This window comes from Schistocerca piceifrons, chromosome 1 (genome assembly GCF_021461385.2).
Source record: "Schistocerca piceifrons isolate TAMUIC-IGC-003096 chromosome 1, iqSchPice1.1, whole genome shotgun sequence".
NCBI classification, from domain to species: Eukaryota; Metazoa; Arthropoda; class Insecta; order Orthoptera; family Acrididae; genus Schistocerca; species Schistocerca piceifrons.
In genome coordinates, this window is record NC_060138.1 from 148,038,413 (window position 1) to 148,054,049 (window position 15,637).

At 42.2% G+C, this 15,637-nt stretch overlaps 1 protein-coding gene across 1 annotated transcript in view; it reads right to left on the reverse strand.

Moving 5' to 3' along the window:
* Nucleotides 1-15,637, reverse strand: part of LOC124799883 — a 190,904-nt gene that overhangs the window by 95,844 nt on the left and 79,423 nt on the right. The gene's annotated exons all lie outside the window — the stretch shown is intronic.

Here is a 15,637-nt window from a genome sequence, read left to right on the forward strand (position 1 = left end):
GTAGCTCACATCTTTCTGAAGAGTCTGATACATAAAACATATATGTTCGAGGGAACGTAATACGTGTTATTTGGTCTTAAGTGTGCTGAAGTGCAGTGCCACGCCTCTTCACACGGCATTCTTCCATCGCACGTCTCTGTATTTTGCTCTGTGGAATTCAAACATGCAAAATTTTGTAAAGGGGCCATCAAACTATATTCAGGCAAGTAGAAATAAAATGTCTTGTGGTGCCTCTCCTGCTCCCAGTCGGCCAGTTCGACATCCTGCCCCTCTTTAGAAAAAAATCTCGCAATTAATACTGGATGGGATTATTTGTAACCAGAAGAACAAGAACGCTTCAGAAAATTTGCAGTCTTTGCTGCCTGTTAGCTAACAACTTGCTGTTTTGTGACATAAAATTAAATATAGGATACATAAAACGAGTAAAAACAAGAGACAAGCAAGACAGTACACATTTCTTCAATCCTTAAGTACTAGCATTTTTTTCTCTCTCTCTCGCTCTCTAATCTTGCCACAGCTTTATACGGCGTACTTTCCTTTCTGGGAAAGAATCTAGTACCTCGTCAAAATTCAACATTTTGCTACATGAAAAAACGAAATGTCATTGTCTAATACTAGAAACTCTGTTAATACAAGTAGTACCCAAGACTGGTGTGGTTTCTCGATCTGATTACGTGTATTTTGTCACTGTCTGCTAGATAAAACGAAATAGGCCTGGCTAATATTGCAGCAATTGTTACACACACCAAATAAACGAGACTGTTTCGGCATAAACGGTCATTTTTATAAGACGACAGAATATAATTCATGAAGTACCAATATCAAATGCCTATTAGGCATACTACAAGCAAAAAGTTTTATGTTAGGAAATAGTTTCACACTTTATTCATACTCTCTAGCTTCTGAAGCACGAGATCGAAAAGTAGTAGTACGAAATCTTTATATACATTTTGAATCGCCAATTCTTCCATAATTTGTGTAAGACCCCTTTTCTTCTCCTTCCATGTTCTAACAAATGATCTTGTCATCACTAACTCAGTAACTATTCCTGCCAGTGTCAAAACTTATTCTCTGGTTAACTTCACTAACCCTGCCACAATCACCAGTTAAGTTATCCCGCATTTATTCTCTGGTTAGGCATTATTACGTGTCCGTACAACGCGTTTTCCGCGCGACTCCCAGAATAGAACTTTAGCGGCTGCTAGCTGGGGACTGTATAACTGACCCTTAGCAGTGTAGCGGTCTGGCCAAAAATTTTCTGTCAAAATTTCATTTCCTTGGATACTCGGAGAAGACAATACATAATCCTTGTTACCTGTTATTCCTGTCAGTCATTTATTTCCACTCTGGTAGTCTGAATCTAGGGAATTCACTAGTAATTATAACAATCTTGATCATTTGTAAACCCACTGAACCACACGAACAGTGATTGGCATTCACCCGTTCGGCTCTATTAGCTCAGCTTGTATAGCCCCATCCTCTTTTGTCTGCAGGAAAGTTTACTTCTAGATGCAGCGGGGATTTCCCTGGCAGAGACATCACGTACACTATGCACGCATTCAAAAATCAACTTATGATTCATTCAGAAATCAACTTAAAATTTGATCAAAAATGTTAAAAAAAACCAACAGGGATGTGCTGAAAATCATATGAGTAATCGATAGACCAACGTGCGCTGGATGCTAGGAGCTTTGTGAAACAAGGTCTTTTTCCTCAATAATACGAATTTGCCCCCCCCCCCCCCTTCAAACTGCTGCCCTGGGTTGATGCCCGGTTCGTCCTCGCTCCCTACCCCTAGTTCTGGGACTGTTTCGCATAGGCGAATCTGGCAGCTTAGGCGCACCAGTAAAATTTTTGCGGATAGCATCTGGCTGCTCGCTGCTATTGCTTATATGGCTAACTGTCACAATTCTGCAGCCAGAAGCAGGAGAAGGTGCTACTCACACACATGCACATAAGCTCGCTCGCAACCGCTCAAACGAATCTAAGGTAAACAGTTGTGATGTCACGCTCATCGGAGGCAATTTGTTGTTATGGAAACATTGCATAGTCTACCTAAATGCTTTGACACATCTTGCTGTTGGCAGAAGCTTGTATGAGGACTGCGTTTTGTTGTTGTCCATGGTGCATTTCCTTTGCAACTTAAGTTTTATATTCTTTTTTTTTTTTTTTTTTTTTTTCCCTCTCATTCGTGTTTTATTGACGCAGTATTATTCTGCAGTAGCGATATACAGTACTATTCTTCGTTAGAGTATTGGTTCTTATCAGTCAAAGTTACAAAAATTTAACTGAAAACTAAAACAATGAAAACTTCCCAGTATTCTAAAAAATTCCCGGGTTTTTCCCGGTTTTCTCCCAGATGAAAAAATTCCTGGGTTTTTCCCGGATCTCCCGGGTCGTATACACCCTGTATATCATATATGTAACATATGAGAATTTGATTTAGATTAATACGAGTATATCATATATGTAATATTAGAGTGCGGGAAATGTGAATTTTAGTGTACAAATATTAAGTGGGAAGAATAGTGAGATCACACTGTTACAATGCCTTTCTTACATTCCCCATCCTCTTTCCACAATGTGGGATGACGCTATGGCTACCTATAACTCAGCCACAGTGCTTTTAGTGAAACAGAGAAAAGGGAAGAAGCACATGCAAAGACAGAAGTTATGCAAGATGTGCTTACTGTGAATTGAGGCAGGTGTACGTAAAGCATTGAAACAATGATGTGTCTATCATTTCTCTGTTACAGCTACACTCTCAAGTAGAAGTAAAGGGGTTGGATTTTCCTAAGGAGGGAGAAACTGTAGCAGTATAGGACACAGATAGGGAATAGAGATGTATCCACAGCAGTTAATTCCAGACACTGACTGCTTCAGTTGAGTCATTTACTTGCCAATTCTGCACCTTCAGCAAGAGGCTGGTCACTTCCATGTTTCAACATACTGCCGCCCGGGATTAGCCGAGACTGGAACACAGACTTTTGCAAAGTTTCTGTGTCAGCCAGAGGGTTCAACAGAATGAAGGAATGCAGCAGCAATATTTATCACCAGACAGCTGCATCTGAACTCCCACAAAGGAGAGTGGGTCATGATCGACCTGGCAGGGCTATGCACAGCGCCTGCTGGGTATCAGTTTGTTTCCACAAGTTCTACTGCCATAACTTTGGAGCACCATCCTAACTATGACACAGCCAACATTCCAATACCAGTTCAATGAGACTGCTCACTGATGTACATGCTGCCGCCTCATGGCCAAGGCACAAACAGAAAACCACTCAGCTCTGCGTCTAGGTCACTGTTATCTGCCAGCTGCCCCTTTCTGCTCACAGTCTGACTTAAAGCAATGCCACGACATATCACTGTGATACCACAACTTATTGCAGAGTTAAAAGAAGTCACTGCCATGCCCTTTGTTGCAACAAGGCCAAGTCCAGTGCTCGGCCACTGCTGTTGACTTAGCTCCAGATGTACCAGCAATACCACCTGGATAGTGTGTGTACACCACACATTGTATCTACCTTAGCCATCACTACTCATGGGGATATTACGAGCCAACCAGAGACAAGAGCGCACACAAATGCCTATTCAAGTTTAATGGATTAATAAAGAACAGTTTGTGTTCACATTTTGTTTCTCTGCAATTACCCACAATATCACTTCTGTCTTCCAAGCAATCAAAACAGCCCACAATGTCCCAGGTTCAGCTCAAGCACCTACTGACAACGTCTCAGATGACTCCCACCAACCAGTAGCCATTGCCATCCCCCTGGCCATTACAGCACCAGAGAAATTGATGCAAACCTCACTGGAATAGATCATGCAACAATCAACAGAAATCTCAAATATAACGATTCATTTTAATTAATCAAACTACTCGTCGTATAGTACCTAAATTCAGCTATGCCAAAAATAACAACAATTGTTCAACAGAAACAAACTATGAATACAATTAACTACCACCTATAAAAATAAGAATTATTATGGGTGGAGGCTACACTCAACAACCGAGCTAGGTTAATAATTGGCTCCTTTTACCGACCTCCCGACTCAGCAGCTTTAGTGGCAGAACAACTGAGAGAAAATTTGGAATACATTTCACATAAATTTTCTCAGCATGTTATAGTCTTAGGTGGAGATTTCAATTTACCAGATATAGACTGGGACACTCAGATGTTTAGGACGGGTGGTAGGGACAGAGCATTGAGTGACATTATACTGAGTGCACTATCCGAAAATTACCTCGAGCAATTAAACAGAGAACCGACTCGTGGAGATAACATCTTGGACCTATTGATAACAAACAGACCCGAACTTTTCGACTCTTTAAGTGCAGAACAGGGAATCAGTGATCATAAGGCCGTTGCAGCATCCCTGAATATGGAAGTTAATAGGAATATAAAAAAAGGGAGGAAGGTTTATCTGTTTAGCAAGAGTAATAGAAGGCAGATTTCAGACTACCTAACAGATCAAAACGAAAATATCTGTTCCGACACTGACAATGTTGAGTGTTTATGGAAAAAGTTCAAGGCAATTGTAAAATGCGTTTTAGACAGGTACGTGCCGAGTAAAACTGTGAGGGACGGGAAAAACCCACCGTGGTACAACAACAAAGTTAGGAAACTACTGCGAAAGCAAAGAGAGCTTCACTCCAAGTTTAAACGCAGCCAAAACCTCTCAGACAAACAGAAGCTAAACAATGTCAAAGTTAGCGTAAGGAGGGCTATACGTGAAGCGTTCAGTGAATTCGAAAGTAAAATTCTATGTACCGACTTGACAGAAAATCCTAGGAAGTTCTGGTCTTACGTTAAATCAGTAAGTGGCTCGAAACAGCATATCCAGACACTCCGGGATGATGATGGCATTGAAACAGAGGATGACGCGCGTAAAGCTGAAATACTAAACACCTTTTTCCAAAGCTGTTTCACAGAGGAAGACCGCACTGCAATTCCTTCTCTAAATCCTCGCACAAACGAAAAAATGGCTGACATCGAAATAAGTGTCCAAGGAATAGAAAAGTAACTGGAATCACTCAATAGAGGAAAGTCCACTGGACCTGACGGGATACCAATTCGATTCTACACAGAGTACGCGAAAGAACTTGCCCCCCTTCTAACAGCCGTGTACCGCAAGTCTCTAGAGGAACGGAGGGTTCCAAATGATTGGAAAAGAGCACAGGTAGTCCCAGTCTTCAAGAACGGTCGTCAAGCAGTTGCGCAAAACTATAGACCTATATCTCTGACGTCGATCTGTTGTAGAATTTTAGAACATGTTTTTTGCTCGAGTATCATGTCGTTTCTGGAAACCCAGAATCTACTATGTAGGAATCAACATGGATTCCGGAAACAGCGATCGTGTGAGACCCAACTCGCTTTATTTGTTCATGAGACCCAGAAAATATTAGATACAGGCTCCCAGGTAGATGCTATTTTTTCTTGACTTCCGGAAGGCGTTCGATACAGTTCCGCACTGTCGCCTGATAAACAAAGTAAGAGCCTACGGAATATCAGACCAGCTGTGTGGCTGGATTGAAGAGTTTTTAGCAAACAGAACACAGCATGTTGTTATCAATGGAGAGACGTCTACAGATGTTAAAGTAACCTCTGGCGTGCCACAGGGGAGTGTTATGGGACCATTGCTTTTCACAATATATATAAATGACCTAGTAGATAGTGTCGGAAGTTCCATGCGGCTTTTTGCGGATGATGCTGTAGTATACAGAGAAATTGCAGCATTAGAAAATTGTAGCGAAATGCAGGAAGATCTGCAGCAGATAGGCACTTGGTGCAGGGAGTGGCAACTGTCCCTTAACATAGACAAATGTAATGTATTGCGAATACATAGAAAGAAGGATCCTTTATTGTATGATTATATGATAGCGGAACAAACACTGGTAGCAGTTACTTCTGTAAAATATCTGGGAGTATGCGTGCGGAACGATTTGAAGTGGAATGATCATATAAAATTAATTGTTGGTAAGGCGGGTACCAGGTTGAGATTCATTGGGAGAGTGCTTAGAAAATGTAGTCCATCAACAAAGGAGGTGGCTTACAAAACTCTCGTTCGACCTATACTTGAGTATTGCTCATCAGTGTGGGATCCATACCAGATCGGTTTGACGGAGGAGATAGAGAAGATCCAAAGAAGAGCGGTGCATTTCGTTACAGGGTTATTAGGTAACCGTGATAGCGTTACGGAGATGTTTAATAAACTCAAGTGGCAGACTCTGCAAGAGAGGCGCTCTGCATCGCGGTGTAGATTGCTCGCCAGGTTTCGAGAGGGTGCGTTTCTGGATGAGGTATCAAATATATTGCTTCCCCCTACTTATACCTCCCAAGGAGATCACGAATGTAAAATTAGAGAGATTAGAGCGCGCACGGAGGCTTTCAGACAGTCGTTCTTCCCGCGAACCATACGCGACTGGAACAGGAAAGGGAGGTAATGACAGTGGCACGTAAAATGCCCTCCGCCACACACCTTTGGGTGGCTTGCGGAGTATAAATGTAGATGTAGAAATGTAGATGTAGAAAAGAGAAACTTTATCAGGTGAAAGGGTCCGACAACAAATACAAAACTTTTACTCAATATTACAATTATTATTGCCCTGTCATAGATACCAATATGGTTTTAAAACACTGCGGAACTAGAAACAATGCTACACTGAAACATGAGCCCAAACCTTCAGTATAAAATGCTGCCCCACTCAAAGAGGAGACACTTAGCAGCAGACAAACACACAGGAAGAACACTGTCTTTCAATGTGCCATTTCTGTTGCTCAGGCCTCATCTATGTGGTGAGAAGCGATTTCATGTTATTGTTATTCCATTCCAGAATTTCATTGTTTGATCTGAACCTTCTGTATACAGCCAGCACTTGGTTATATTTTTCCTTTAAATTTTAAACCAGATTTAGATGAACAGCATAGCAATAAAACATCTGGGCAATATAAGTAAAGAGTCTTACAAACTGATCAAATAGTCCACAGTTGTTATACTGGTTCACTACGTCTGGCAGGGAAAATATTTTGGCAAGCAGACACATCGGCAGAGTCAGATGCACTGTCCTACTGAGACTACACAGCCAACTTATGTCCTCTCCCCTTCATCTCCCATTGGTTGCACTATACGTGGCCTGCACCCGAGGGTGTGCATCAGCGACTGTTGAGGCAGCTGGACTGGTGTCTGGCTGCCTGGGCATCCAAGCTGTGGCACCATGGATGTAGTAACTCCACCCACCCTGAGTACCAGCTCATTGTATTAGACTCAGTACAGGTTCCCAACCCTTGCTGAGGGTATAGCTTCAGTCCCACAGAATAGGACTGTATTTGGTCCAATTTGGATGACCTCTGAAATGATGGTGTCCCAGTATTCTGATGTTTGTGCTAAAACCCTGGTGCACTAGTTTTCCTCATGTGTGTCTCAGACGAACAGTGCTCTGTGACTGGCAACATGGCAGGATACTTAGCCCAGTGCAGTGCTGGTATTCTCGGCAGCAATCTTTGATGGCGTATACTGTTTACCCACTATACGTTATTCCATAAAGGCAAAGAATTGGCTGTACCCTTGCCTCTCATAAACCAATGTCATCTCTAACACACCCTAGTAAGTCCTGTGTTTTATTGGGCAAGCAGAAGACAGCTGTTACTTGATGCTTTTTGAGGACGTAATTGATTTTGCTGAGAGACACGGGTGTATAGTTGTGGTTGCCTCTCTCTCTATAACTTTGTCCGTCCCCCCCAAGTTTTACTGTAGTTATGAGACAGAAGGAACACATGCTGACATATACCTTTTAATGTGACAAATAGAGGTTTCACTATTGGTTAACAAGATACATAATTCTAACTCAACACTATAAACAACATTTTACTGTGTAGTTATATTTGTATTTATCGTCATGGCTAAATTTTCAACTTACAATTTTAACATAACCCATAATTTACAATAGGAAATACTTAAACAGAAATTTAGTTCAAGTCTTATAAAATGACATACTCAGTCATTCAAGATGTAAACAGTTATCACACTGAGGCTTCCCTTACCTGAGACTGCAGTCGTGGGTGTGAAATGCATTAGTGAGTGTGAGTAAGAGTGAGTGTGTGTGTGTGTGTGTGTGTGTGTGTGTGTGTGTGTGTGATCTATTTTTGACAAAGGCCCTACCGGCTGGATGCTTTATTTGTGACTGTCTTTCTGTTGTGCCTATCTGTGACTCAGCATCTCCGCTATATGGTGGGTAGCAACTTTTCTTTTCCTAATATTGTTACATTCCATCCTGGATTTTCCATTGTTTCATTTGCTATTATTCAGTACTACTTGAAATGCTTTTCCTTCTGATGATAAAGCTTTAGGGTTCTAGTCCTAGTATCAAAGGGAATTAGAACTATTATTTATTCCCCATGAAAATTTACAATTTCAATTTTAATTGTTCAAGAGATTTATTTTACAAAATTTAGGATAGAAAAGCTTTGCATTTTCTATCTACATCAATACTCTGCAGGTTACATTGTGGTGTGTGGCATAGGGTGATTTATGTACCACAGTCACTTCCTGTTTCCCACTTGCTCACAAATGCTTCACAGGAGGAACCAATATATTGGTTAGCTCTTCTAGGAACATACCCTCTCAGAACTTTTAACAGTAACCCACACAGTGATGCAGAATGCCTTTCTTGTTGTGTTTGGCACTGGAGTTGGCTGAGCATCTCCATGATACTTTTGTGCTAACTAAATGAACTTTTAATGAAATGCGCTGCTCTTCTTTGGATCTTCTCTATTTCCTCTATCAATCCTATCTGGTACAGACATTAGGTTGATGAACAATATTCAAGTATTGGTTGAAAAAGGGTTTTGTAGGCTACCTCCTTTGTGGGTGGAGTACATTTCCTGAGCATTCTTCCAATGAATCTCAGTCTGGCATTTGCTTTATCTGCTGTTAGTTTTGTTGTGTCATTTGTCACAGACAACACACCAGGCCTGTCTATTCATAATTCTGAGGCTGGTATCAGATGTTATGAGTACTGCCACCAGTGGCAGCCACACAAGAGTTGTATGGTTTCAGTTGACTGCGACTCAGCATCTTCGCTATATGGTGAGTAGCAACTTACCTTCTGATAATATTGTTATTTCATTCATACTCTGATGTATTAAATAAGGAAGAGGAGAAGTGGTGGACGTAATTTGTGGGAATAACTGAAAGGCTGATCACTGACAAGATGGAATATAATGTGATAATTGCATGTGTGCTGATCTAGTGACAATGGTGAATAGTTAATACTTGGAGTAAACCGTTAATGATGATTACAATGATGTGGGGTAATTTACTAATGATGATTAAATGAATAATTAATGATAATGATATGTCAAGTTGCTACCTACAACGAATACCATCTAAAAGGAAATTAGAAACAATTTCTGACAGACATGAATGTTACAGTTAACAGAGAATTTAAGAAAGAGACAGAGTGTTAATATCACTAAAATGATGTGGAAAATTCTGTCTTGAAATAATGTAGATGACGTAATTAACAATTTTTACTATCAACGTTCTTCTACAGCATGTATTGTGAGGTCATGCTTCAGCTTTTGTTGCACCACTAGTATTATTTGGAGTTAAGACAAGGGTGAGCTAACAAAAACTACACAAACAAACGCCTATGCCTATCTCCCCCCCCCCCCGCCACTGCACGCATGCGCGCACGTACAAGTGAACCGGGGCAGCACATGTGCGAGTGAAGTGGGGCAGCAAATGAGAAAGAGATGGTATTTGAAAATAAGCCTACTTCAGTAACATTTGGAGCCATTTCAAGAAAACTTGCTGGTCATGTAGTGACTAACATACCAGGGGCAGGGGCAGATGAGGGAAGCATTTGAGACACCTTCTGGGTTCTGTATCAAAGAAAACATAATGTAACTGGATAGTTAAAAACATTCTACTCGCCAAGCAGTGGCAGGAGAACACACACTTAAAGATATTGAAATTTGCCCACTTTCGAAGGCAGTGGCTCCTTCTAGAGAACAGTTGGAGGAGATGGAAGATGGGTGATGGAAAAGGATTGGTGATGTGAAGGAAATGGAAATGGGTAGAGTTCACACGGTCACCCAGAGGCCCGGATCATAAGAGGCTTACCGGATGGGATGAGAACTTCGTGTTCTCCTGCTACTGCTTCTTTTTTAAAGTCATTAAATTACATTAACTTTTGGGTTTTGGTGGATTGGAAATGGACTACATGTAAAAATAACTGGAAGCAACTAGAATTAGTGCATAATCCTTAGTTTTTGTGGTCATCAAAAATGACCACAGTATTCAGGTGCACTCGGCTGAATGGCAACATTCCCAGTGGCATTTCTGTACAACTTCAGTCAAAAAGAACACATCAGAACTTCCTGGAAATTTTCAGAAGTGAATGGATCTCTTGATGGCATTGAAAGAAATGGAAAGACTGGGAGGAGGGCAGAGGGAGGATATGTGTATGGCATTTTCACGCGTTTAGTTCATTTCTGGCCATCTAGCTAGTGAGAATAGCACTTCTTAGTCCACAGACACCTCTCATGAAATTTTATTTTGTGATTTGTATGCTATAACATACAATAAAATTACGTCGATTTTCTACTAGAGATGTCTTTTCCTGTCTACACAAGACTGTGACACACGAGTACCAAGGTAATGCCAAGGTAATCAGGTAGTTTATACCACTTGGCCTCCAAGTTCTCAGTAGGGTAGACTTATAGCCAAGTGTGCCCTTTGATATCAGCTTTAAGCATCTGCATTGCAGGTGGACTCAGATCACAATATTTTGTTAATTGCCTTGGATGTGATTCTTCTTTGATTTGCTCACCGTGCTAATGTTTGGGGGCTACAGTCTAACAAAATATTACTAATAATCTAAAGAATTTACTATGGAGATATTATCTACTACCTCTTGGAAAATCAGTCAAAACAATATTGAAATCTGCACGCAAAATGTGCTTTATGTCTTAATATATATATATATATATATATATATATATATATATATATATATATATATAGACACACACACACACACACACACACACACACACACACACACAAAGATGATGTGACTTACCAAACGAAAGCGCTGGCACGTCGATAGACACACAAACAAACACAAATATACACACAAAATTCTAGCTTTCGCAACCCACAGTTGCTTAGTCAGGAAAGAGGGAAGGAGAGGGAAAGATGAAAGGATGTGGTTTTTAAAGGAGAGGGTAAGGAGTCATTCCAATCCCGGGAGCGGAAAGACTTACCTTAGGGGGAAAAAAGGGTGGGTATACACTCGCACACACACACATATCCATCCACACATATACAGACACAAGCAGACATGGTAAGTCACATCATCTTTGTTTTTAAATATATCATCATCATCATCATCATCATCATCATTGTTTTTAAATATATTTTTCCCGCGTGGAATGTTTCCCTGCTTGTGTCTGTGTATGTGCGGATGGATGTGTGTGTGTGTGCGCGCGCGCGCGCGCGAGTGTATACCTGTCCTTTTTTCCCCCTAAGGTAAGTCTTTCCGCTCCCGGTATTGGAATGACTCCTTACCCTCTCCCTTAAAACCCACATCCTTTCGTCTTTCCCTCTCCTTCCCTCTTTCCTGACGAAGCAACGGTTGGTTGCGAAAGCTTGAATTTTGTGTGTATGTTTATGTGTCTATCGACCTGCCAGCACTTTCGTTTGGTAAGTCACATCATCTATGACATTTGTCTGACATTTGGCATTACCCCCAAAGGCCTCACACTTAAAGTTCCCATCTCTGGCTGCAACCCTTCTTTCCATCAGTCCCTATACCAGTTCCAAACTGAACAATCCGTTGCCCTCACCTACCTAATCCTTCACCTACACATCAACTCAGCCAATGAACACACCCGTCAACTCCTATCCTTAATAAAAGTCTTCAATCTTTCCTCTCCCGCATCCACACCGGCTGTTCAAAGCATCCTCCTACAGGCCAACCGCAAATTAGAACAGCATGCCACCCTCCACCTCAAAAAATTATCCAATCTCCTGGTTTCCCACCTCCGGAAAGGCAACTCACTCACCCTTCACAATCTTTCCAGCAAACCTCAACCTCCTCTCATTGCACACAAACCCAGTCTCTCCCATCTACTCAATCTCCCACTTCCAGCTCCACTCCCTCCAAAACCTCAAAATTCCAATCAACGCAATCTGGAACCACAACACCCCAATTCAGTAGTTAACCTTTCCTCCAAACCTCTCTCCCAATCCGAAACCTCTGTCCTATCCAAAGGCTTCAGCCCCACTCCCAGATTCAACCAAACAGCCCTCGTCAAAGATTTACTGTCCTACACTTGTACTCTCTGCTGTAAATATCACTTTGCCACAAAGAAAAATGATCCTAATCCTACTCCTAATGATCCAACTCCCCAAGACACTATCCAAATTGAACCCTGCCTGGAACAGTTCTGTCCTCCGTCACAGCGGTACCCACCTCCTCTTCCTCAAAATCACCCTCTCCAAACCTTCCAGGAATTTCTGACTTCCAGCCTTGCTTCTCAATCCTTCTTAAAAAACCTTAATCCTACTCCCAACATCACCACTGCTGGAGCCCAAGCTATCCGTGATCTGAAGGCTGACCGATCCATCGTCATTCTTCCGGCGGACAAGGGTTCCACGACCGTGGTACTTGATCGTTGGGAGTATGTGGCTGAGGGACTGCGTCAGCTTTCAGATAACACCACATACAAAGTTTGCCAAGGTAATCCCATTCCTGAGGTCCAGGCGGAGCTTCAAGGAATCCTCAGAACCTTAGGCCCCCTACAAAACCTTTCACCTGACTCCATCAACCTCCTGACCCCACCGACACCCCGCACCCCTACCTTCTACCTTCTTCCTAAAATTCACAAACCCAATCATCCCGGCCGCCCCATTGTAGCTGGTTACCAAGCCCCCACAGAACGTATCTCTGCCTACATAGATCAACACCTTCGACCCATTACATGCAGTCTCCCATCCTTCATCAAAGACACCAACCACTTTCTCGAACGCCTGGAATCCTTACCCAATCTATTACCCCCAGAAACCATCCTTGTAACCATTGATGCCACTTCCTTATACCCAAATATTCCACACGTCCAGGGCCTCGCTGCGATGGAGCACTTCCTTTCACGTCGATCACCTGCCACCCTACCTAAAACCTCTTTCCTCATTACCTTAGCCAGCTTCATCCTGACCCACAACTTCTTCACTTTTGAAGGCCAGACATACCAACAATTAAAGGGAACAGCCATGGGTACCAGGATGGCCCCCTCGTACGCCAACCTATTCATGGGTCGCTTAGAGGAAGCCTTCTTGGTTACCCAGGCCTGCCAACCCAAAGTTTGGTACAGGTTTATTGATGACATCTTCATGATATGGACTCACAGTGAAGAAGAACTCCAGAATTTCCCCTCCAACCTCAACTCCTTTGGTTCCATCAGATTCACCTGGTCCTACTCCAAATCCCATGCCACTTTCCTTGACGTTGACCTCCATCTGTCCAATGGCCAGCTTCACACGTCCGTCCACATCAAACCCACCAACAAGCAACAGTACCTCCATTATGACAGCTGCCACCCATTCCACATCAAACAGTCCCTTCCCTACAGCCTACGTCTTCGTGGCAAACGAATCTGCTCCAGTCCGGAATCCCTAAACCATTACACCAACAACCTGAAAACAGCTTTCACATCCTGCAACTACCCTCCCGACCTGGTACAGAAGCAAATAACCAGAGCCACTTCCTCGTCCCCTCAAACCCAGAACCTCCCACAGAAGAACCACAAAAGTGCCCCACTTGTGACAGGATACTTTCCGGGACTGGATCAGACTCTGAATGTGGCTCTCCAGCAGGGATACAACTTCCTCAAATCCTGCCCTGAAATGAGATCCATCCTTCATGAAATCCTCCCCACTCCACCAAGAGTGTCTTTTCGCCGTCCACCTAACCTTCGTAACCTCTTAGTTCATCCCTATGAAATCCCCAAACCACCTTCCTTACCCTCTGGCTCCTACCCTTGTAACCGGCCCCGCCCCGGTGTAAAATCTGTCCAATGCACCCTCCCACCACCACCTACTCTAGTCCTGTAACGCGGAAGGTGTACACGATCAAAGGCAGAGCCACGTGTGAAAGCACCCACGTGATTTACCAACGACCTGCCTACACTGTGAAGCTTTCTATGTGGGAATGACCAGCAACAAACTGTCCATTCGCATGAATGGACACAGGCAGACAGTGTTTGTTGGTAATGAGGATCACCCTGTGACTAAACATGCCTTGGTGCACAGCCAGCACATCTTGGCACAGTGTTACACCGTCCGGGTTATCTGGATACTTCCCACTAACACCAACCTGTCAGAACTCCGGAGATGGGAACTTGCCCTTCAGTATATCCTCTGTTCTCGTTATCCGCCAGGCCTCAACCTCCGCTAATTTCAAGTTGCCGCCGCTCATACCTCACCTGTCTTTCAACAACATCTTTGCCTCTGTACTTCCGCCTCGACTGACATCTCTGCCCAAACTCTTTGCCTTTACAAATGTCTGCTTGTGTCTGTGTATGTGCGGATGGATATGTGTGTGTGTGCGAGTGTATACCTGTCCTTTTTTCCTCCTAAGGTAAGTCTTTCCGTTCCCGGGATTGGAATGACTCCTTGGAATGTTTCCCTCTATATATATAGTGGTTTAATGTATTGAATGAAACATTAAATTTGACATAAAATGCCACTATTGTGGGTTGCAAAGTGTTCCTCATGATGAATCTGGTGTGAAATATTGCTCCAGAGGAAATATTAATAATTATTTCCAAGTATATGAAGTTCTGATATACAAATGATATCTGAGAAGGTATGTTACCATCTTACTCACTGTGCCTCTAATTCCCCCATGTTGACATGAAACAAGACCACCGAGCCTTCTGATCTGCATTCCTCCACTCACTAACTCCCATCAAGCAGGAATACCAAACAACTGATTCTACCCTAAAGAAGGTCTAGTCCTCCTACAAATTATCACACAAATTTGTCTTCAAGTAAGTCCAGATCCACCGCAATATAATAAGTTATGAGCTAACAAACCAGCCCCTCACTACCAATCCTTCTTAGTAAAATCCTTACACAATACTTTTAAGTCTTGTCACATTACCTCACCTGTCTGCTATCTAGCAATGAAATCTCCCTCTTATTAAAGTTTATACTTACCTAAAGCTTCCTTGTAATACTGGAAGTTCTTTCCTGTTTCTACTACTACTATTAAATAAATTAATGAATTAATTTTTATAATTAACTGGAAGTCTAATTCAGCTATTTGCTTGTAATATCTCCTCTTATTTCATTATATTTGAATTAAAATATTTTAAAACTTTATCATGAGAAATAAGAGAACTGTTGTAGATCCTTGAGTAGAAGACTTGAAATGAACAGGCTTTGGAGCACAAAGGTGGAGACTGGGAACTGGTATTTGGGGAAAGGTCATTAGGAAGAGAACATGCTATAGTAGTTTTGTTATGAACATTAATAAATGGTATTAGCCATCTGTCAAACTGGTGATGAGCCTTTAGTAGTTTGAACTTCATTTAACTACAAACAAAAAAAGCCATAAAATGAGTACATC